The 21,014-nt window shown below is 46.2% G+C and overlaps 1 protein-coding gene and 2 long non-coding RNA genes across 6 annotated transcripts in view; 2 read left to right on the top strand and 1 right to left on the bottom strand.

The window, feature by feature from the left end:
* TMEM144 (transmembrane protein 144) overlaps nt 1-2,019 on the bottom strand; it is a 43,255-nt gene extending 41,236 nt beyond the window's left edge. For 2 of the 4 annotated variants that reach the window (XM_072974872.1, XM_072974862.1), the window contains exon 1: nt 1,904-2,017. The gene's annotated coding sequence lies outside the window, so the exon portion shown is untranslated. Of the gene's footprint in view, nt 1-1,903 lie in introns of all 4 variants that reach the window. The other 2 variants (XM_072974893.1, XM_072974888.1) reach the window with 2 other exon arrangements.
* Nucleotides 2,020-2,141: 122 nt separating this feature from the next.
* LOC140700724 (uncharacterized) lies at nt 2,142-10,180 on the top strand. The gene is made up of 4 exons (XR_012079331.1): nt 2,142-2,420; nt 6,765-7,239; nt 7,983-8,373; nt 9,941-10,180. It is a non-coding gene; the product is annotated as an uncharacterized lncRNA (long non-coding RNA).
* Nucleotides 10,181-11,347: 1,167 nt separating this feature from the next.
* On the top strand, nt 11,348-17,746 carry LOC140700725 (uncharacterized). The gene is made up of 3 exons (XR_012079333.1): nt 11,348-11,565; nt 12,821-13,167; nt 17,547-17,746. It is a non-coding gene; the product is annotated as an uncharacterized lncRNA (long non-coding RNA).
* The last annotated feature ends 3,268 nt before the right edge of the window (nt 17,747-21,014 follow it).

The following is a 21,014-nucleotide window of genomic DNA, read 5'->3' as shown; positions in this document are numbered from 1 at the left end:
TTATGTCAAGCTAAATGAAAATCAAAATACTGCTTATCAAACATATGGGATGCAGCAAAAGCAGTGCATGGAGGGAAATATATAGCATATAATAAATTTATTAGAAAAGGTATCTGAAATCAATAATCTAAGTGTCCATATTAGAACACTGGAAACCGAAGAGCACATTAAATCCACAGTAAGCAGAAGGAAAAAAAGGTTAAAGTAGAAATCAATGAAATTGAAAACAGGAATGTAATAGAGAAAGTAAAGGAAACAGCTGTTTATTTGAAAAGATCAATATTCACAAAGTAAGTTTCTAAGATTTTCATTAGGATTGCACTCAAACTACAGATGAAGTTCAGGAGAAGTGACATTAGAACAATGTTTTCTTCTGTCCATGTGTTCTACTCCCAACTTTGAGGATTCCATGTATCATGAGAAATTATGAACTGTGTGCAGGCAAGAAAAAACCCCTATTGTTCATTAGCTAGTGTCATCATTCACTGTAGTGTTTAGAACAAAATAAATAAAAATAAGAGACCTCTCCCTGTGTTCTTTGGAAAAGAAGATGTCAACTTAACACAAATACTTTCAAGAAGAGTTTATCATATGAAAGCAAACAAATTTTCCAGAATAACCTGACGTTAGAAAAAATATGCTGTGACACTGACAAATGATAGAACAGAATGTTAAAAATAAATGTGCCTGTCCTGATCCAAAGCTAGTTTTTCATGTGACATATTTCACAATGAAGTTTCCCTCAGTGAATAATAAAACTATTACCTTATGTTGACTTTTTAGAATAGGGTTTATGAGAAATTAAATCTTTCTTCCTAAGAAATTTGCAAGTCTCTGATACACTGAACCAATGATCGTTTTAAGCACCCATTCTGAGTTTAGGAAAACACTAACCCTATTCACTTCTTTCTTTTTATTTATTTATGTTAAGTTCCTGAAGTCTTTAAGGCAGTGTAGAATGAGAACACAGTGAAATAATGGGAATAAAGGATAAAAAATAGAGAACTTATAAAGAAGAGAGAAAAATCAAGATGAAACAAAGCAAAGATGCGGATTCTAAGGACACGTATAGTCACTGTACGTACCAGCAGTCAATTTCAGAGACAGCGTTATAAAGCAGGTGCAGGTCCCAAAGGCCTACGTTTGAGGCATCTTCAAAGGTACTATGAGTTGGGTATCCTTGCATCCTTGACAGTCATGCATTCATCTGACAATAAACTGGACAGCGTTCTAGACGTTGGGGACAGTCAGCCATCCCTGCACCGACTCACCTCTCAACTGCCAAGGGCAGAGACCACGCATAATATAATGGTATAGTAAACAGCACTGTCATTAAGGAAGAAAAGTAAGGAAGGAACATGGGGAACAGGTGTGTGTGTGGTGGTGGGGGAGCCGGCTGTTTGGAAGGGTCATCAGGGAAGGCTTCCTGGAGAGGGAGACATGGAGAGAAGGCCTGAAAGCTGGGGGGAGGGGTGAGCATGGTGAGGACAGAGGCCCTGAGGCTCATCCTCAGGAAGGCAGGGAGGCCTTTGTGGGCGGAACGGGGCTCTGAGAAGGGGAAAGACAGAAGATGAAGTCAGAGAGAAGGTAGGGAGTGGACAGAGTGGGAGAGGATTTAGGAGGCCTCCAGGGGGCTCTGGCTTTTCCTTGGAGGAAAGTGGGGAGCAGCAGAAGTCCTGTGATCACAGAATATGTACCACTTATCTATGGCTGTGTAACAAATGATCCCCAGTTACAGTGGCATAGGGAACACTAGACACTCATTCTCTCAGTTTCTGTGGGCTGAGAATTCCGAAGCATCTAGGGTGGGGCTCTCCCTTAGAGTCTCTCCCAAAGCTGCAGCAAGACACTGGCTGTGGTTCCAGGCATCTGAAGGTGTGCAGGGGCCTAGGGGCTTACTCACAGGAAGAGCACCTTGGCCCCAGCTGCTGGCGGGAGACTTGAGTTTCTCTTCATGGGCCCCATCCTAGGACTGCGTGGGTGTTCTCATGACACCGTGTGACTTCCCCAGAGTGAGAAACCCAAGAAGGTGGAGGCTCCATTGTCTTTTATGACCTGGCCTCTGAAGTCACACACCACGGCTTCTGCAGAATTCTCTTGGTTGCCCAGTTCCAGAAGGGACCATGTCACAGCATGGATACTAGGCGCTGAGGATCACCGGGGGCTGCCTTGGAGGCGGACTGCCAGGGACAAGAAAGGAGAGAATTCCTAGGAGAGTGTCCTTGCATGAGCCAAGCAGGTGCAAAGCAGAAGAGGTGGCCTTGTTGGCTGCACAGAGAAGTCAGAGGACAGTGCATGCAGGTGCAGCTGCAGGGGGATGGGAGATAGGGTGCTGTGCATGTTCCCTTCTGATTTTCTCTTGCTTCTCCATGAGATAGAAAACCAGGTCACAGATGAAGAAGGAGGGCTGGGTTCCACATGTAAGTGATATCACACGGCATTTGTCTTTCTCTTTCTGGCTTACTTCACTTAGAGTGATGATCTCCAGGTCCATCCATGGGTGAAGGGGCTGGGAAGGGCTACATTGGGAGTTCAAGACTAGCAGATAAACAACAAGTTTCTTCTGTACAGCACAGGGAACCATGTTCAATATCTTGTAGTAACCTAGAACCAAAAAGAGTATGAAAATATATGTATGTATATGAATGACTGAAACATTATGCTGTACGCCAGAAACTGACACATTGTAAACTGACTATACTTCAAAAAAAAAAAAAAAGAAGAATGAGAACTGGGGAGGAGGTTTTGGAAACTGATCAGTATTCCAAACTTTTCAGGATCTCTCAAGCAATACAGCAGTCGCTGCCACAAAGCCTTGCTGGGTCGTATTACTAAGGAGAAACCATCCCTTTTTGATCACTGTTGTATTATAAGAGGCACAGGCTGGGTTTTGGTAAAGTGGGAGAACACCAATTTTTTTCTTTTTGATTTTATTTTAAAGACAGTGATTTTCTTCCTCTTTGGTTAAGAAATTTCTACGTTTATATAATGGAAATTTTCAAGCTATAAATGTCCTTGGGTTTGCAGTTAGGTTACTTTGTTACTTTTCCTTATGGAATGAGATAAAATACAGACAGTTAAGTATGCTTAAAGGAGACATTTAAGATACAAGACACGGTCTTTTCCTAGTCTAGCCAGCCTAGACCACCAGCTACTAACCGTATAGCAGCTGCTGCCGAGTCCAAACTCGTTCTGCTCACCGCATGACAGGCCAATAAATTGGGAGACCAGGTGTTGGGGCAAGGAATGGTGACTTTATTCGGAGAGCCGGCAGACCGAGAGGATAGGGGACTAATGTCCTAGAGAACCATCTTCCTCAAGTCAGAATTCAGGCTCCTTTTATACTAAAAGGGGAGGGGTGAAGTCTTGGTTCTGGCCAGACTCTCGAGGGGAGGTGCTAACTTCTTCCTTCCTGCAGCCATTCCCAGGTGAGCCTGGTCAGGATGGTTCCTGTGAGCTCAACAAAGGTATTTTAGCTAAACGCTCTTATCTGGGAGGCAGGGTTCCCAGAGATGGGCCATTATGTGTAATTTAACTTATAGGTGACATCATTTTTAGTGACTAACAAGCGATAGAGTACAAAGGTTAACATAACAGGAACAGATCCAGCGTGGGGTCAGATTCGTCCTTCCTGTTACACAGCCGAGGCGGGCTTGCCGACTCACTGCCACGTCAGGGGCCGCGCATCAAAGGACTGTGGGGAGTTTCGCCAAAGAAAGGGAAAGAGAGTGATTTGGGGATTTTTGCAAGAGTAGAGTTCAGGTGTGTTTGGCTGGGCTCCAAGACAAGTAGGGTGGTGTGTGAAGGGGTCACCATCAGTGCTGGTCTGTGATGTGAACACACGGTTCTGTTTTCTTGGAAGCAAAGTTAAGACAGATGCCACAGTACGTGTCCAGGACCCGCTCCCTGGAGCTCTGCGTGTGGATGTACGGCAGGGTTGCTTCGCTGTGCCAGTGACTAAACTCCTCCAGACCAGGCCTGGGGATTTTGTTCTTCTGAAATAGTTTCAGACAGAGGTGCTTCTGAGAGTCCGTGATATCAGACAATAAGATTTGTCAGTAGGAAATCAGTGGTCACTCCAAGAATTGGGCTGTTACGACATTTTATGGCAGCACTGCTACGACATTTTATGGCAGCACTGCTATCTACTGTTTGCTGATAAATTTTCTGATACATTCACACCTGGATTTCCTGGCAGCTGTGATTCGGGATTGATGAACGGCGAGGCAGGCAGTTACTTTCTCAGTCAAGCCAATTTTTACTTTTTCATTCTATATCATTATAACCTACTACAGCTCAAAAAATGGATGCATAAGTCCCTGTCCCTTCCTGGCTAATCTTGGTCCAGACACTGAAAGAGTTTGTACCCCATGTTTTTAATTTGCAATATAAGGAGGCTGAAAAATCCTCACCAGTCTGTGCATATTAAGTTAGACCTCTTTTATTATTCATTTATCATTGATGTAGAGTTGATTTACAATGTTGTGTTAGTTTCTGGTGTGCAGCATAGTGGTTCAGTTATACGTGCATATGACCTTTTTCATTACAAGTTATTATAAAATATTGAATATAGTTCCCTGTGCTGTACATTAGGACCTTGTTCATTGTATATATAGTGGTGTGTATCTGTTAATCCCAAACTCCTAATTTATCCGCCCCCTTTCCCTTTTGGTAACTGCAAGTTTGTTTTCTAGGTCTGTGAGTCTGTTTCTGTTTGGTACCTAAATTCCTTTGTACTATTTTTTTTTAGATTCTACATATAGGTGATATCATATGATATTTGTCTTGCTCTGTCTGACTTACTTCGCTTAGAATGATGATCTCCAGCTCCATCCGTGTTGCTGCAAATGGCATTATTTTATTCTTTCTTATGGATGAGTAGTGTTCCATGGTATAAATATACCACAACTTCTTTATCCAGTCGTCTGGATATTTAGGTTACGTCCATGTCTTGGGTATTGTGAATAGAGCTACTGTAACATTGGGGTGCAGGTGTCTTTTTGAATTACAGTTCCCTCTGTATATATGCCCAGGAGTGGGATGGCTGGCTTATAGGGTAAATCTGTTTTTAGTTTTTACGGAGTCTCCATACCATTTTCCACAGTGGCTGCACCAGTCTACACTCCCACCAACAGTGCTGGGGGGTCCTTTTCTCCACACCCTCTCCTGCATTTATCACAATGCCTCCTGCTGTGTGTTTACAAGACCTCAGCATCCGAGTGTCCTGCAATTATGTTTGCCAGTCTCTGAAGGGAGGTCTCCGGGTGCTCACGGTCCCCATGGGACAACGTCACAGTCTTTCTTCCTTGCCCCATTGTCCCCAGGTTAACACTGCCACCATTCAAGTTGTCTGAAGAAGGCCTCCCGTTGCTGTGACTGATAGCTGCACTAGCCCCGAGTTTCCGTGGCTGCAGCTCTCTGAGGCGTGGAGCCCGGTGGGGTCCTGAAGAAGCTCGGAGGACTCTCTCCTCACTGTGTGCCCTCTGGGTCCTGAAGGGGTTCTGCTCATGCTCAACCTTCCAGTAAAGCTGCTTCTGCCCCCGTGCCTCATCACCTGCACGCAGTCCTCAAAACAAAACAAGCCAACAACCAAAACCAAAACAAAGAAACACATCAATCAATAATAATGTAATAATGATAATAATAATAAAAAGGAAAGGCAGTCAGTCTTCTTAGAGATCGAGCTCATGATTCTACCATACATGGTGACTGAGCAGACCAAACACCGAACTTCAGCCTACAGGTCACTGCAATTTTGTCAGGAACAGAGGACTTGCCTTAAATGCATATTGATTTTCTAAAAACAAGATGACAAGGTGTCCAGATCATTTTAAGTCTCCACCTTTAGAGACCAAAACCTTCTCCTAGTGCCATATTTGATTGAAAGTTTTTACTTGATTTTTCTCTTCAAAAATGTCAAATCTCTTGAGTTCAGTCTTAGCCAGGATCTTGGTTGTGTTGAGTCATCTTTCACTTGCCCGCCAGCGAACCTACATAGCCTCTCAGCTTGCTTGTTGGCACGACCAACCACGTGATGGTTCTTCAACAGTGTCTCCAGCCAAGGGGGTCACAGGGTGAGAGGGATGCAATGTGACACTGGGAGTGGAAGGACAGAGGGGCAAGGTCATGGAGGTGCTGATGTGCTGAGCCTGTTGCTGATGACAGCTGGCAGGGGTCCTCAGTGGGTGCAGAGAGAAGTGAGGAGAGAAAGTCACTAATGGGGCTTTAAAAGGAAGTTTTCAGGGTGGTGTATGATACCACGAATGACAACTAACAATTACTGAGTGCTTACTCTAGGCAGGGACTGCGGGAAGACCCTTATCTGCATTATCACGTTCAATTCTTAGAACAACGTGGTAAGATACATGCTATTATTATTTCAGTTTTATGGATGAGAACACAGAGCAGGGTTCACAGAGTGTCCCTCTCAGATTCACACAGCTCATCGGTGGTAGTGCTGGTTCTCAAGCCAAAATCTCACTGATTTCACTGCTTGGGTTATTAATTCTTAATGCACCTTCCAAAACATTATGAGATCTGTGCCTTATTCTGACCTCTTCAATAGACCTGAAATGATGTGCATCCAAGTAAGTATCTGAAGCAGGTAAAAAACTGTAAAATATCTATACACCTTGATGTGTGTGTACAAATATTCTCTAAGCCTGCTCTGTCCACTGCCAATTAACTATGGCTCTGCTTGTCTTCTTTCTGACTTCTGAATCCTCCTAATCTGACTCTGTTCCCATTTATCTTTTTACTTTCAGGTGGATGTCTCATTTTCAAACTTAACGTGGATTTCTCCCTCTAGGATCTCAGCTGGGTGTCATTCAGTTTTGAGGACCAAAACCAATAGAAAGAGAGTTTTCCATTTGCACGTCATCACAAGAAAAAGACCAGATATGTTTGAAAGGAACTGTCAACACTAAGCTATGGATCTCATATGGGAAGTTTATTAATGAAAATGTATAGTGACTCTAGTAATCCCACGTCTGGGAATATATCCAAAGGAAATGAAATCAGTATCTCAAAGAGATGTCTGCACCCCCATGTTCACTGAAGCAAAGCCAAGAGAGGGACACAATCTAAGTGTCTGTCGACAGATGAACGAAAAACAAATGTGACACAGAATGGAATGTTACTGTATATAGATTATGACAGAATATTATTAATCCATAAAAAAGAAAGAACTCTTGCAGCTCGACACAACATGGAGGAACCTGGGGAACATTATGCAAAGTGGTAAGTGGCACGTTGTCACTTACACGTGGAATCCAAAAAAGTCTAAATCATAGAAGCAGAGAGTAGAATGGTGGTTGCCGGGGGCCGGGGGTGGGAGACATGAGGAGACAGTGCTGGTTAAACTTCCAGTTATAAGATGAGTAAGTTCTGGGGATCTAATGTACGGTGTCATGATGACCCTTAATAATACTGTATACTTGAAATTTGCTCAATGAGTAGATCTTAATCATTCTCATCCCATACAGAAAGGTAACTGTGTGAGGTGATGGATGAGTTAATCAGCTTGGTTGTAGAGATCATTTCACACATTGTACACTTTAAATATGTACAATTTCATTTATACCTCAATGAAGCTGCAAAAGTGATAGTGAAACTTTAACCCAGTTAGGGTCCAAAACTTGACACAGGCAACAACTCCAGTATCAGGGGAGCATGGAGTTGCTTTAGTTTTGTCTGTAGTTGATTTGGCCTTTCTTCCCACCTGCTCGTGAGAAGGAAAAACATTAGCTTTGAGGTAAAGCTTAGTGTGGTCTGCTCATTTACACAGAAGCTTGATTGAATGCTCAGTTTCTCTTAAAACTAAAAGAGCACAGACAGTGTCCAGTTGGTCAAATATTCACCCAGTCCCCTGCTGATCTCCCTCAAGGGGTGTCCCTGTGCCTGGGAGAAGGGCTGTGGCTTATGAGACATTATGAACACATGGAATCAGAGTCCTAAGATGCTATGTCTTATGTATCCTTTAGTTTCCAGGACAGAATCCCACTTAACCTCCGTCTCTCCTGCTGATAAACACGGCTCAAGAGGAACTCCTGCCTGGTGCTCCCCTCACGTGGTGAAAACTGCCCAAATCACTGATGGCAGCCGCATGGCTAAATCCAGTGGCTAATTCTTTGTCGTTATTTCTGTGACCCTATATTAGCACCTGTCACCGTGATTTCCCCGTCTCTTTGGCGTTTGTCCTTGACATGGCTTCCAGAACGTCACATCCTTCTGGTTCTCCAGCTGCACTCTGAAGGCTTCTTCAGTTGGCTTGGATGGCTCCTCACTGCATCCCCGGCCCCTCAGTGCTGGAGTGCCCCGTTGCTCTTCTGAAATCCAGCCCCATGTGCCTCATAGCTTGCTTGACTTCTACGTGTAAGTGTCCGGGAGAAAATGCAAACTCACCCCAGCTCGTCATCTTCCTGCTCTTGGTCAATGGCAGCCCCATCTTTCAAGCTGCTCAGACCAGAAATCTTGGGGTCCTGAGGCTCTGCTAGCTCATGGCCTTGTCTCCTGCCCAACAGGGGAGAAACAGTTCAGGAGTTTTTGCTCTTAAGGTCTTGCCTCCTTGTGCTTCACAGGCCTCTCTCCGCTCTTACTTCACAGTGTCCACTCTCCTGTAGCACATTGCCATTTTAAACTGCGCAGAATTGTGTTGGAAACCAGAGCCCTAGGTAATCTTGGGGTGAAATCACAGTGTTCAGTTTAAATTTGAAGTGCAGTCTGAGATGACCTGTTTCATCAGCATCAATTGCATGCTAAATTGTCTCTGTCGACTTGAATAATAAGGCTAACCGTCCACATTTCCTTGGCCTCCTGTTGGTCCTCCATGGCGCCTCCAATTCAGCATATTTAAAACATTATCCTTCAGTAAGAAACACCTACGGCTATGCTGCCCTTCTTCTGGGAATAGTGCTTCTATTGTTCTTGGAATTAATCCTCTCCCTCCTCTAACTTTGTGGTTTCCATGAGCAAGGCTGTTTTTCTTACATGAGTTTGCCCCACTGGCCTCATTTATTGGTTCAGGGGTATCTTCCAGGTCAAGTCAAACCAACAATAGGATTTCAAAACCCTAGGTACAATCCCTTGATTTATTACATGACACAGGGTGAGTCAATGAGAATCCTTCCTTAGAGATTTTGAACTTGGAAGTACAGAGCATAAAAGGCAGAGAGTAAAACTGCCTTTTAATCTCTGAATTTCCGGATTCAAATATATATATTTGAGAGAGAGAGAGAGAGAGAGAGAGAGAGAGAGAGAACCTGGTTCAAGAATAGAGACAGAGCCAAGTTCAAAAATAGAGGTAGAACTTATGAAAAGGCAACCCGGGGAGCTGGGCGGTAGCCACCTTGCCAACGATGCAGAAGAAAATGGTCTGGAAACCAGCATCCAGAGAGAGGCACAGGTGAAGGGTAAAAGACTGGATTCTGGTGACAGCCCGGTCCCCAGATTGAGTTTTTTCTGAGACTCTAGCCTTTCAGCAGGTATTCATGGAAGCTCTTACGCTGCGTATTACAGAGGTGCTTTGTTAACTAGCCTAAGAGAGGAAAAAGGAATTTGTTTCCTTTTATGGATGGGAAGGGTGTTGAAATAGCTAATGTGATCAAAGAAATAATTGCATTAACAAGGCTTCTACCTATGCCTGGACCTACTTGTCTCAGCTTTTGAGTTGGTCTCAACTGAACTTCATGCAATTAGCCTTTTCCAAGGTTGCCAAGGAAGAGGGTTGCTCGTTGCTACAGTTATTCATCCTTCTAAACGTTGCCCCAAAGACAAAAGCCCTAGAAGAGTCTCTGCTGGCTTTAATAGAAGAGTCTCATGAAGTCCCCAGAGCGGCAAGCTCAGGTCTGTGACCACTTGTGAGCGGATCACTCTGGCCGGAGCGTGGGGCTCTCTGATTGGCCAGTCTTCGCTCAGTCACTGCTTCTCCGTCTGTGCGTAGGTCAGACATGGCCATACTCAAAACCTGGACACTGTTATTAGAGGGGATATGAAGATGCATTCTGAGCAGATGACACCGTAGCTACCACAGCTGCATCATCTCTACTGGGACCACCCTGTGTCAAGCCACCATCATCTCAATCGGAATTATTCTGATGATCCGAAGATGGTTTTCCTGTTCTAAACCCCCTACCCCCGCCTCTCAGTCTGTCCCTAAAACAACGAGAGTGATCCTTTTCAATCCTTTGTAGACCGTGCCCACTGAAAATCCTCCCGTGGCTCTGTATTTCCCTGGAGTCAAAGCCAATGTCCTTCCATTGGCCCTGGCTTTGCTATGAGCTGTCCTGCGATATGACCTTCCCTCTCTCAATCCTGTCTGGCCATCCTAGCCATCCTGTAACGGAGTGGTGGCAGGGGGTGTAGTAGGATGGTTAGGACAAAAAAGTGGGTGAGAGGGCAAGTTGGACGCAGGGAATGCAGTGGGGGCAGGCTGAAGGGTGGGGTTTAAATAGCACAGAATAAGAAGGTAAGAGGTGGGGTAGAAGCAGGTCAGGAATTCTGTCCAAACCAAGTCAAGTAAGAACATGATCCGGACCCAGCCACTTGGAAAGGAGCCCTGGATGAAGAAGGCAAGAAAACAGCCCCGTCAGTATCTTCAGAGAAACTGGCAACCTCGAATGCCCCTGAGTCCCGGGTAGACATGGGCCAAGTGTGGTCTGGCTTCGTTGTGGAGGTATTCGGTGTCAGGAAGCCTGAGCATGTCTTGACAAAATAATATTTCCAAATCTGGCGGTATGCAGCACACACTCCATTAATAATATTGACCTGCTTTTCTCCTAGAGAAGTGATGGGAACCGAATGTTCCTTGGGAGCAGCTGGGATGGGTCTAGGATGAGGGTGAGGGTTAGCACACCAAAGAACCAAGGCGTGTGGGAGACTCAGCCTTGATCCAGCTCATGGATAATCTTCCTTTTTCTTCAGGGACAGAGAAGACATAGACCAAAAGCAAATATACCAAGTGCCATCTTTAAGATATCATTTTGATATGCTCAGGATTATCACCACAATGAGCAGAGACTCCAAAACAAAACGAATATAAAAACAGGTCTTTTGCTTGTTCAGTGTGAAAACATTGCACTCGGGAAAAGATGCTGCAACAAAATCTCCTGGGATTTCACAGCAAAGTCAGGGTGGGAGACTGACCCAGCCTCATGGTCTGCCTTTTCTCTTTTTCTGGTACTGATCTCAGCCTGCTGACTCTGTTCCAGTCTGCACATGTTCCTTCTTGCTTTGTTTCTCAGCCAGGAGCTTTTGTTAGCTGCCTGCATCTAAGATTCAATACCCCGTATGATTACTTGGCTGTGGCTTGTCTGGTGGCCACTTGCTTTGCTGAGATCCCTGTGCTTGAGGTACCTGTCGGTGCAGGAGGCTCCAGTCTTGTTATCTTTCCCCTGTTGCCCCTTTGTCATCTGCATCCTGGTTTCTTCCAGATCAGGCCCTTGGGTGAACCTAGTTATCCTCAGAGATGCACCCACACAGACTCCGTGCAGACATCTCACGACAGGATGGAAGACTCTAGCAGAGCACGTCCAGCTACCACATACAAGATTCTGCAGTGCTGACAAGGTTAAAGCTTGGGCGTATGCTATGAGAATTTGTTCCAGCTGAGAGTTTAGGACCTGGCATTCAGTCATTTCTACTCGTTCAGAGTTGATCCTGTTGGTTCGCGTGGAGTTCCATCCCCCAGCTGCTGAGAATATAGAAACTGATGCTTAGAACTACAGCTCTGTCCAGAGTCCCCTGGGTTAACAGGGTGCTTACTCCTCCCTTCCCCCAGCAGACCACGTGGATTAGAGTTCAAATCTCACTTGTGGCATAGGTGGGGCTGGGGTTGGGGTGGGGGGGAATGCTTCCCCTGGGAAATCACTGTACGTGGTTCTCAGAGAAAGGTTATAACGTGACTTTGTGCTGAGTGAGTGGTGTCAATCAAAATAATCCTTCCTCTCACCTTTAAATACAATTTCCCTGGAGACTGGCAATTTTTTGTCCATTCAAGCATTAAAAGCTTTCTCTCACTCTGATTGGGGAATGACTTCCAGATGAGAGCTCTGAGACATCTCCTTAGACAAGCTGTTAAACCCGTACTCCGTCAAGTGTGTCTGAGCCCAGGAATGACTTGCATCTTTTGGAGGTAACAGATCTTCAGACTTAGAGAACAGGGGTAGGAGGCAGTGTGTTGGCCCCTCTCATCAAGCTGCAGGGATGTGAAGCTCTCCAGAGAGGAATTGGATTCTGTTGCCATGGCAACTGCTTCACTGCTCCAGGAGAAAACAGGACAGCAATTGAAGTCTGGGTTAATAGCAGCTCTAAAAATAACTGGTTATGTGTCGAAATCAAGTGAAAGACCCAGAAAGCATAGGTAAAAATTACAACCTCGCAGGGCGGGACTGAAAATAAGGTATTGTGCAGAGGTTGTTACAACTACAATATGCTTTAAAGATTACAGGAATGGTTGGTGGCAAATATATTTTTGAGGGGAATCAATTATTATTTAATTTGTTCGTTCATTCGGGTGACTGTTGAGCCCTGATTGTGTCCCAGCCACGAGGCAGGACCTGAAGATACAGGCGTGTATCAGCGCTGTCTGTCTTACCTCGTGGTTTTGTGGGGGTAGTAGAAAAAAGTCTACCCTGGTTTAATGGATGTTTTGTTTGTGCACCGCATGCCATTCTGTTTCCCAGTTAGCAGCTGAGAGATTAAGGATTGGTATGGAATAGTCCCCAGCCCCAGGGACGATTTAGAAGCATTCACCGACGGTTTTTGGTTCAGCCACGGGCAGGTAACCAAGGGGCGAACCGGTGTCACCTTCTTTTCTCTGCAGTGATTGGCTTCTGCCTGAAGCTCGGAAAACTCATTTGGTGCTTGTGAGATGCTTGTAGGTTTTTGGACCTAGACATGAAAGTCTGTTGCTTCAGGAAGCCACCCGGAGCTCAGGAGGAGAGCCAGCCTGAGGAGGAAGTCAGTGTGGACAAGGCCACACACTGGAGGATGACAGAGCAATGCCACCAGCGCGCCTGAGCTGCCCCGGACCTACTCCACCCTTGGCTGTTCCAGGTCTACTTGCTAGTATGGTTTCTTCTTGGGATGCCGGAACTGAGTCTGTAGGTTTTCTGCTGCTGGAAAACAACATCAAAAGCACCCAAGTGATTACAAATGACATACCATGGGGTGAGTCAAAATTTGGAAATAAACAGAGGGAATGACGGATGGAGAGAGGAAGAATAAATCAGGGAGGGAGAGGAGGTTGCAACTAAGTCCATCTTGGAGAAAGGTGCAGGAAGGATCAAAAGCATCCTCACTCGTGATGCAGAGAATTCAGTGTTCTGTCGGCACAGCTCCTCACTGCCGGGCTCTCCAGGATTGCTGGAGAAATGGACCTCCCTCAACCCAGGCCCTGTGCCCAGGGGGACACTTCACCAACCTAAAGACATTGAGTCCAGGTGCCCGTGACTCACACTGCCCTTTGGCAGCCCAGTGGCACATCAGTGCCCCGGATGCAGGTCGCCCTCCAAAGCCCTGTGGTGCTTCTGGGCTGTGGGTGAGGGAGGGGTGGCAGCACTCTGTGCTCTTCCCCGACCTCCGGCTCACAGCCCCTGGTGGACTGCATCCAGCCTCTGGCCCTTATCTCTGACCCCAACGGTGGATGCTGCTTCCTACTCTTCCACAGAATTGCTTTGCATGGTCCCAGCCCCAGAGTCGGCCAGCAGTGTGAGGGAAACCAGAACGCAGATTGGGGCACCCTCTCTGGGCTCCTCTCTCCTCAAACCCCAGCTCCTTTGGCATCCCTGACTCCACATCTGTCTCAGCCTGGGGGGCTGCTGCCACCTTCTTGGGCTCCTGTCTCCCCGGGCACAATTCAGAAGATGCCCACAGGAGAATTCCGACGTGTCTGTGGGGTGCCCCTGGTGTGCTTCCCTTTCTTAAGGATTCCAGCTGCTCCGTGATACTTGGGCTGGCTCTCCAAGGCCTTCAAAAGATGGCTTCCAGGTTGTTCTAACTTTTAAAGTTATTTTTGGTGGAAGATGTCATTTAATGTAAGCTACACTGTTGGATCTGGGGCTCAAAACTGCTGAATTTTATCGCTGAATTTTAACTTCAACAATGTCTTATTATCCTTTCTAAATTTTACTTTAAAATTTCTGTTCAATATGTGCTTAATCATTTTTAATCCCTTCTCACACTCACTTTGTTGTCTTTTGAACATTATAGATATAGTAGACAGTAATTTGATATCTGGATTCTAATTCTAAAATTTCTCTGTCTCTTTTTCTTTTTTTCTTTTTAATATTGGTGATTTCTTATATTCACCTCATATAAACTGATATCCATTTGTAGAAAATTTAAATTTGAAAATTGTTTCTTTTTTTAAATTGAAGTATAGTTGATTTCCAATGCTGTGTTAGTTTCAAGTGTTCAAAAAAGTGAATCATTTATACATATATATGTGTGTGTGTATATATATATTTTTTTTCAGATTCTTTTCCATTATAGGTTATTACAAGATACTGAATACAGTTTTCTGTATTATACAATACAGAGAGCCTTTGTTGTTTATCTTTTTTTTTTTAATGAAGATACTGGGGATTGAACCCAGATCTCATGCTTGCTAAGCGTGTGCTCTATCACTGAGCTACACCCCCAAGTTTGTTTTCTAAATCTGTGAGTCTAGCCTCATAATGGCTACCATAGCTTAATGTTAAATTCTCTTTAAAAAGATTTTTTTTTAATTTTTAAATTTTTTCAGGGGGGAGACGTAATTAGATTTATTTGTTTGTTTGTAGTGGAGATACTGGGGATTGAACCCGGGACCTCATGCATGCTAAGCAAGTACTCTACCACTGAGCTACACTCCTCAAATCTGTTTTCCAAATCTGTGAGTCTGGCCTCATGGTGGCTACCATAGCCCAATTTTAAATATCAAAGACAAAAATGTCCAAAGATTTGAATCCGAAGTAGCAAGCAGAATGTACCCCTGATTATCTTTTTTTTAAGTTTATGGGTTCATTTCAAAGAATATTAATGAATAACCCCTGATTATCTTTTAAGCCCTCTGTTAAGTATAGAAGAAGAAGGTGAAGCAGATTCTGGACGGTTTGCTATAGGTGTGAGTCAGTAAGACTATTTTCAGGCTATTTCTTGACCCCGAAATCAAGCGTCCATGGATGTTTTATCCACCGGTGGTTTCTTATAGTCTCTGTAGAGAATGCCCAGCCATCGGCAACATCTTTGCGAGAACAAGAGCAAGTCTAGGAACCATCACTTCCTGCTGGGTATCAGGCACCGTGCTGAGTGCTTTACACGCACACGGTGTGTAATTCCTCCAACAGCCCTTGAACTAGATGTAACAATCTCAAGTTTTCAGATGAGGAAACCGAGCAAAATGAAATTTCTTGGTGTGTTAGTTCCGGCTGCTGTAACAAATTACCATAGATGGGGTGGTTAAAACAACAGAAAATTGTTTCTCACAGTCCCAGAGGTCGGGGGTCTTGAGATCAGTGGGCCAGCGTGGCCGGGCTCTGGTTAAGAGCCCTCCCAGCGGTTTGGGGACGACTGCCTTCGTGCTGAGTCCGCAAAGGACACAGGGCAGAGAGACAGGAAGCACACCCTCTGCCTCTTCTTACAAGGGTGCTAATCCCACCACGAGGGCTTTACTTCGTGGTCTCATCTCCAAGACGCCATCACGTTGGCCATCAGCGTTTCAACGTGAGTTTTGAGGGACACATTCCATCTGTAACACTTGCCACGAGCACTTAGCTGAGACAAGAATAGTTTGTTTACAGATTCCTCAGCTCAGCTGAATTTAAACGCAGGTGTATTGTCATTAGCTGTATTGTCTGGTTATTTCTAGAGTTTTATAATTAGTTGCAAAGATAAAGCAAGGAGAGTTGCCTTTGAGATGGTGATGACCTCAAAATTATCTTCATTCCCCAAAGAACCTCAGAGTAATGTGCTTTCTTAACCAAAGCGTTGGTTATTTCCTGTGGGAAATTATGTTCTATTTAGAGAAACAGCATGTTCATTCTTATAACACTATTTGATTTTTTCTATGTGCTATAGTGCTTTGTATCTGTTCATCGTTTTAACTTCAGAAACCATTCCAGGCTTCTCACCAAAGCTTCTTGGCTTACAGTTTTTGGCAACGATACACACTATGTGGCCACAGGAATCAGATGACTGCCTTTTGGAAACCAGTGTGATTTTACCCTACAGTGTGTCTCTCTGGGTGCAGAACTGGTGATGGCTTGGAGAGGATTTGGTTTCTTTCTGCCATTTGCCTTAGACAGTCCCTCCACACCCAGCCACGAGGGGTCCTGGTTTTCATTTTGTGGATTGTGAATTGTAGTCTCTCTCAAATACTTTCTTTTGCCAGTATTTCCACACCATGACCCTGCTTTGAGAAAGGGGCTGGAATGCATAGGGCTGGGTAGGTGAGGGTGGCTGATACTCACATTCCGTCTGTTCTAATCCGGTGGATGAAATGTCCAGGAGGAAACAGATCACTCGTAAAGAGGGAAAAGGTGCAGGGCGCCCTTACCTGATGTTGCTCTGAGTCTTCACACAACTTTTCACTCTATCTTTCCTGTTTGGGCATTTTCCCCTCTTCTTCCTTGCCTGCCCTATTCTTTTTGGCTCCTCCCACCAGGGCAGTGGTCCTCAGCCAATCAGCATGCACCAGATTACCTGGAGGGCTTGTTACCCTTGTGAACGAAAAATACTGCAAGCCACATCAGTAAACAAAGAATACTGAAGCCATCAAGTCATCAGCGGCTGCTGCCACCCCCCAGTGAGGACAGGCCTGCAGCCCGGCCGCTGCAGCCACTCACAGTGGTGCCCTCTGAGGGGACTCAGAATAAGAAAGGACGGGACACTGGCCCTAGATGGCTAGGTGCTTGTCAAAGGGATGAATTCAGCGAGCCCAAATGTTTGCTCCCTCCCATACCCAGAAAAGCGCTACATTCTTTAACTTGAGATGTCTGATCTTCACTTAACAAGTAATTTTGTAGTGTTCTGACTGCTTAGTCTTTGTTGTAAAGCTCCTATAGATCCTAGCTCCTGCCCTACTCCTGGAACAGCCCCTCAGAGCGATCTGAGAGGCTGTCATCCCAGGCTGAGTCCTCAGAAATGTCCACTGAATGAACATAACTCTCAACTTTTAGGCTGTGCATTTATTTCAGTCGACGCCCTGCAGATTGATTCAGTGGGTCGGGGGTGAGGCTTAAGGACTGTAGTTCTCATAAATTCCCAGGTAATGTCGATGCCCCTGGTCCAGGGCCAGTGCTTTATCATCTTAATATTTTCCTTCATTCACTCATGAATTCCTTCGTTCTACACTGATTGAGCCATCACTGAGCTGGGCAGCACCTGAGACCCTGCGTGACCCCCACTGCCCACAGAACCCAGCTTTGGGAACTGGCATTTAGTGGGTCTTTAATAAATGTTAGGTTATTGTACAACCTACATTTCCCCAGATCTCAACAGACAGCGAGTACCTAGCTCTCCTTAATGGGACTGACTCAAACTGTACTGATGCTCACTCTCTTCTGCAGAAAGCAAGACCTCCGGCAGCTCTCGAAAAGCACTCACACGTGTCCCAGGGAGGCCTGGGCTTGTCATGCGTGTGCGAAGAACCCAGTCAGATCTGGTTACCGCACGCCCGTCTCTCTCCTGGCTGTTTTCTGTCCATGCAGCTACTGAAGGGCGACCCGCTGCCCTGCCTGGGCTGCTGCTGCCTTCTCCAGGGTCCACGCCAGGACCCCAGTGTCCCCGCAGCTGTCAGTGTCTGCAAGTGAGGGAGGATGGGCTGCCCCTCAACCTTGCGTCCCATTTCCTTGCCTGGAAACCAGTGTGTGCTGCTGGTGCCTCAGTGTCTCAGAAAAATACATGAAAGCACCTCTATCAGGGTTTGTCTGTGGTTCTCTCCTGGGGCTTGAATCTGTCAGGTGGGATACATGACACTAATGCATCCTGTCTTTTCTAATCGTTTCTCTGTCAATTCATAAAACATGCATGTGTGGTTTCCACACCCTTGTTGCTCAAACACGGCCTCTGTACCCTGTTTACCAAATTGAGACTTGAGGACAGAGTTGTGGACAAAGTAGAAAAGGCAGCTTAATTTCTTTGCAGGCAAAGAAGGTCACAGTGGGCTAATGCCTCTAAGACTTGAGCCTGCTGGGGAGAGAAGGCAGTAAAAGTTCAAGGGTTCAGGGGGCGGAGCTGGTTTCCATAGAGATCAAACACAGGGTAACAGATTTTTGCAAAGTTGTCCTTGGTTTTGCAGATGCAGTTACTCTCTTCCCTCTGCTGGGTATGAAGCTCACCTCTGGCTCTGGGACTCTCTCAGTGTTCTTGTACCCAGAACAAAGGATGCATAGGAAGGGGCTCCATGCAAAAGAGCTCTAGAGAGAAACTTGTGCAGTTTAAAGTCAAATTGATAAATGCTTTTAGCCTTTATAGCAGGCTGAGGCCTGGGACCTTCTGTTGCAGGCCGAGGGCTGCAGCTCAAACAATAGGATACAAGGAAACCACAAGGGGTCAAGAGGAGGGCACCGGAGGCAGGAGCAGGGCACCGAGCATGACCCCTGCACACAGGGGGTTGGGCAGACCACCCAAGCCTCCCTCCTCTCCAGCCCAACCCTGGTCAGAAAGAGCGTGAGAAAAGCCTTGAAACCATGATGCAATCAGGCAGCTGCAAACACCGTCGCAGATACCAGACGGTCACCGACGACAACAGGGTCTTGCCCGGTCACAGCCCACAGCTTGTCAGCTATGCCACACGTGTCAGAAGCACAGTGGGGGACACAGCTGAGTCTCAAGACAACCAGATAAGAATTACAAAAAGGACCCCAGATTTCCGTCTACCTTCTTCTGTAATTTCAGGTGTTTAATTGTAGCTCCAGTACCTTCCTAATGTGCTAAACTTGGTCTAGGAAGGCCGGGGGCCTTTCTTCCTTTAAATGTACTCTGCCTGCTGCTTACTCTTTCACACTGAGTCGCCTTAGGGGAGGAGAGAGGAGACTGTGGCTCTGTGCTCAGCTTCCTGCAAGGAGACTAGGGATTCAGACGTGGATGGAAAATCACTGCTGCTTGGGGAGTGCTCTCCAAAGCCAAGGATGCCCCGGGGCCAGTGCGTCTGTCCTGCCTTCTGTGCGTGTGGCGGGGGAGTGGCGCGGGAGGCCGAGAGTTCAGCACCCACGGCTGGACAGAGAAGCCTGGTTGTCTGGACGGGCCGGGGGCTCCGAGGAGGAACTCAGGCTGCCTCTGACTCACCTACTTCTTCAGTTACTCCACGATGACTCTGGGTGCCCTTGGGTTTTAGAACTAGGAAACAAATGCTGATTTTTATAACATGCATAGATCGTCTAGCCACCCAGGAGCGAAACGAGGACCATACCAGTATCTGTTCTTCCCGACGGACGTCACGTTGGCTGCCGCACGTTCCATCGCTTTCCCGGGCAGCGCTCCGGCCGCGCGAACACTGCTCAGCTTCTGGTCATGTGGCAGAAACATCCTACCACAAACACAACGTTAAATAAAAGGAACAAAGATTCCCAGGGAGATGGGGCTCCAGGGAAGATTGCAGGAGATTTCTACGCTGGGAAAAGGCAGGGAGACTCATGTCACTCTTCAGCAGGTGTGACAGCAGACAGAGGGAGGACCTAATGCAATGAGATGCGGGCAGTTCGTCCCCTGGAAACAGGCCTGTTGGACACTCTCTCGGTCACCCGTGAGCCGGGGCTGTGGGTCTCAGCATCCCTCCGTAGAGTTGTAAGGCTAGCTCTGAGGAGACATGGAGTTTTCTCTGGAAGTGCTTCTCCTACGGAAAGCAGATGTGGTGGCCCTGGGAAAAGTGTAGGTCAACAGGAAAAATGTCTTTAAGGAGCAAGTCATCAGGTGCCAGATGCAGGTGCACATATTTCTATAAAACGTAACACAATAGCTGCAATTTCTTTTTATGGTTTTAAAGACAGGTATGATGTAGAGCGCTGTTTAAGGAATGGTCAACGTCTTGGTGCCAGTTAAACATCTCTGTAAGAAAATTTCCAAGATGACAGGGCTAAGAGTTTTTCAGTGACACGCCAGGCTAGCTGGCTGCTGCCCAGGCCTGGTGTGAGAGTGGGTTGCGGGAGGATTAGCTGATTCCACGTGACAAGCAGGACAGAAGTCATACCCAAGGACTGAGGCTAAGCCAGGATTAGAGGTCTAGAGGGGCTCTGGGTCCTAGAGGTCAGGAGGGCGGTGGGCAAGGGTTAGGGACCCAGCGGGCAGGTCTGATCAGCACAGAGTGGAGACAAAGCATCCATCTGTAGATCTGCAATCTGTAACAAGCCTAAGCCAACCACAGCAAGGAGGAGCTTACAACTTAGCTTTGCAGGGGCCGGAGGCCTTACCTATGCCTCCGAGGGGCGGGCCTGAGGCCGCAGCTGCAGGGAGCAGTACCCCTGCCACGGTGGACACTTGGGGAAAGGAGACTGTTCTGAGGTGGGAAACTTGGAGCCCTCCCCACCGTCGGATCTGGTCCTGGAGTGCTCCCAGGTTGAAAGAGAAGCATCTTTCCCACACTCGGATCTCACCGCTGGAAGCCTGGAAGGATTTAAAAATTATTTCCCTGCCAGGAAAACCTATGACTTATCACTTGCCTGCAGAAAGGTGTTAATTTGCTCCTGAAACCAGCCCCTTAACTTTTAGAAGAGCGCATCATAACCCTGCATGTTAGACGTTTTTCGAACAATGGATTGGGGGTTCCACCTCACACCCATTACATGGGAATCTCCGGGGAGCCAGCTGGGACCTAGGCATCTATCTGCTTCTGAAAGTTTCAGCGATTTCATTGTTCTTTAACCTCTTCACTGAATTTTTAAATGATGAAAGTATGAGCTCTTCACTGCAAGTAAAAAAGATGGAAAAAATGATTATTTTTCCACTGTCTTTCTAGAAGGGATTTAGCGTATGTCTACATGCTATAAAGAATATTCTTGTTTACCCACCACCTCTTTCAGTTTTATTAAAGGATAAGA

This window comes from Vicugna pacos, chromosome 2 (assembly GCF_048564905.1).
Source record: "Vicugna pacos chromosome 2, VicPac4, whole genome shotgun sequence".
In the NCBI taxonomy this organism is placed as follows: domain Eukaryota; kingdom Metazoa; phylum Chordata; class Mammalia; order Artiodactyla; family Camelidae; genus Vicugna; species Vicugna pacos.
The sequence above is the reverse complement of the archived record's forward strand: the minus strand, read 5'-3'. Positions and strand labels throughout refer to the sequence as shown.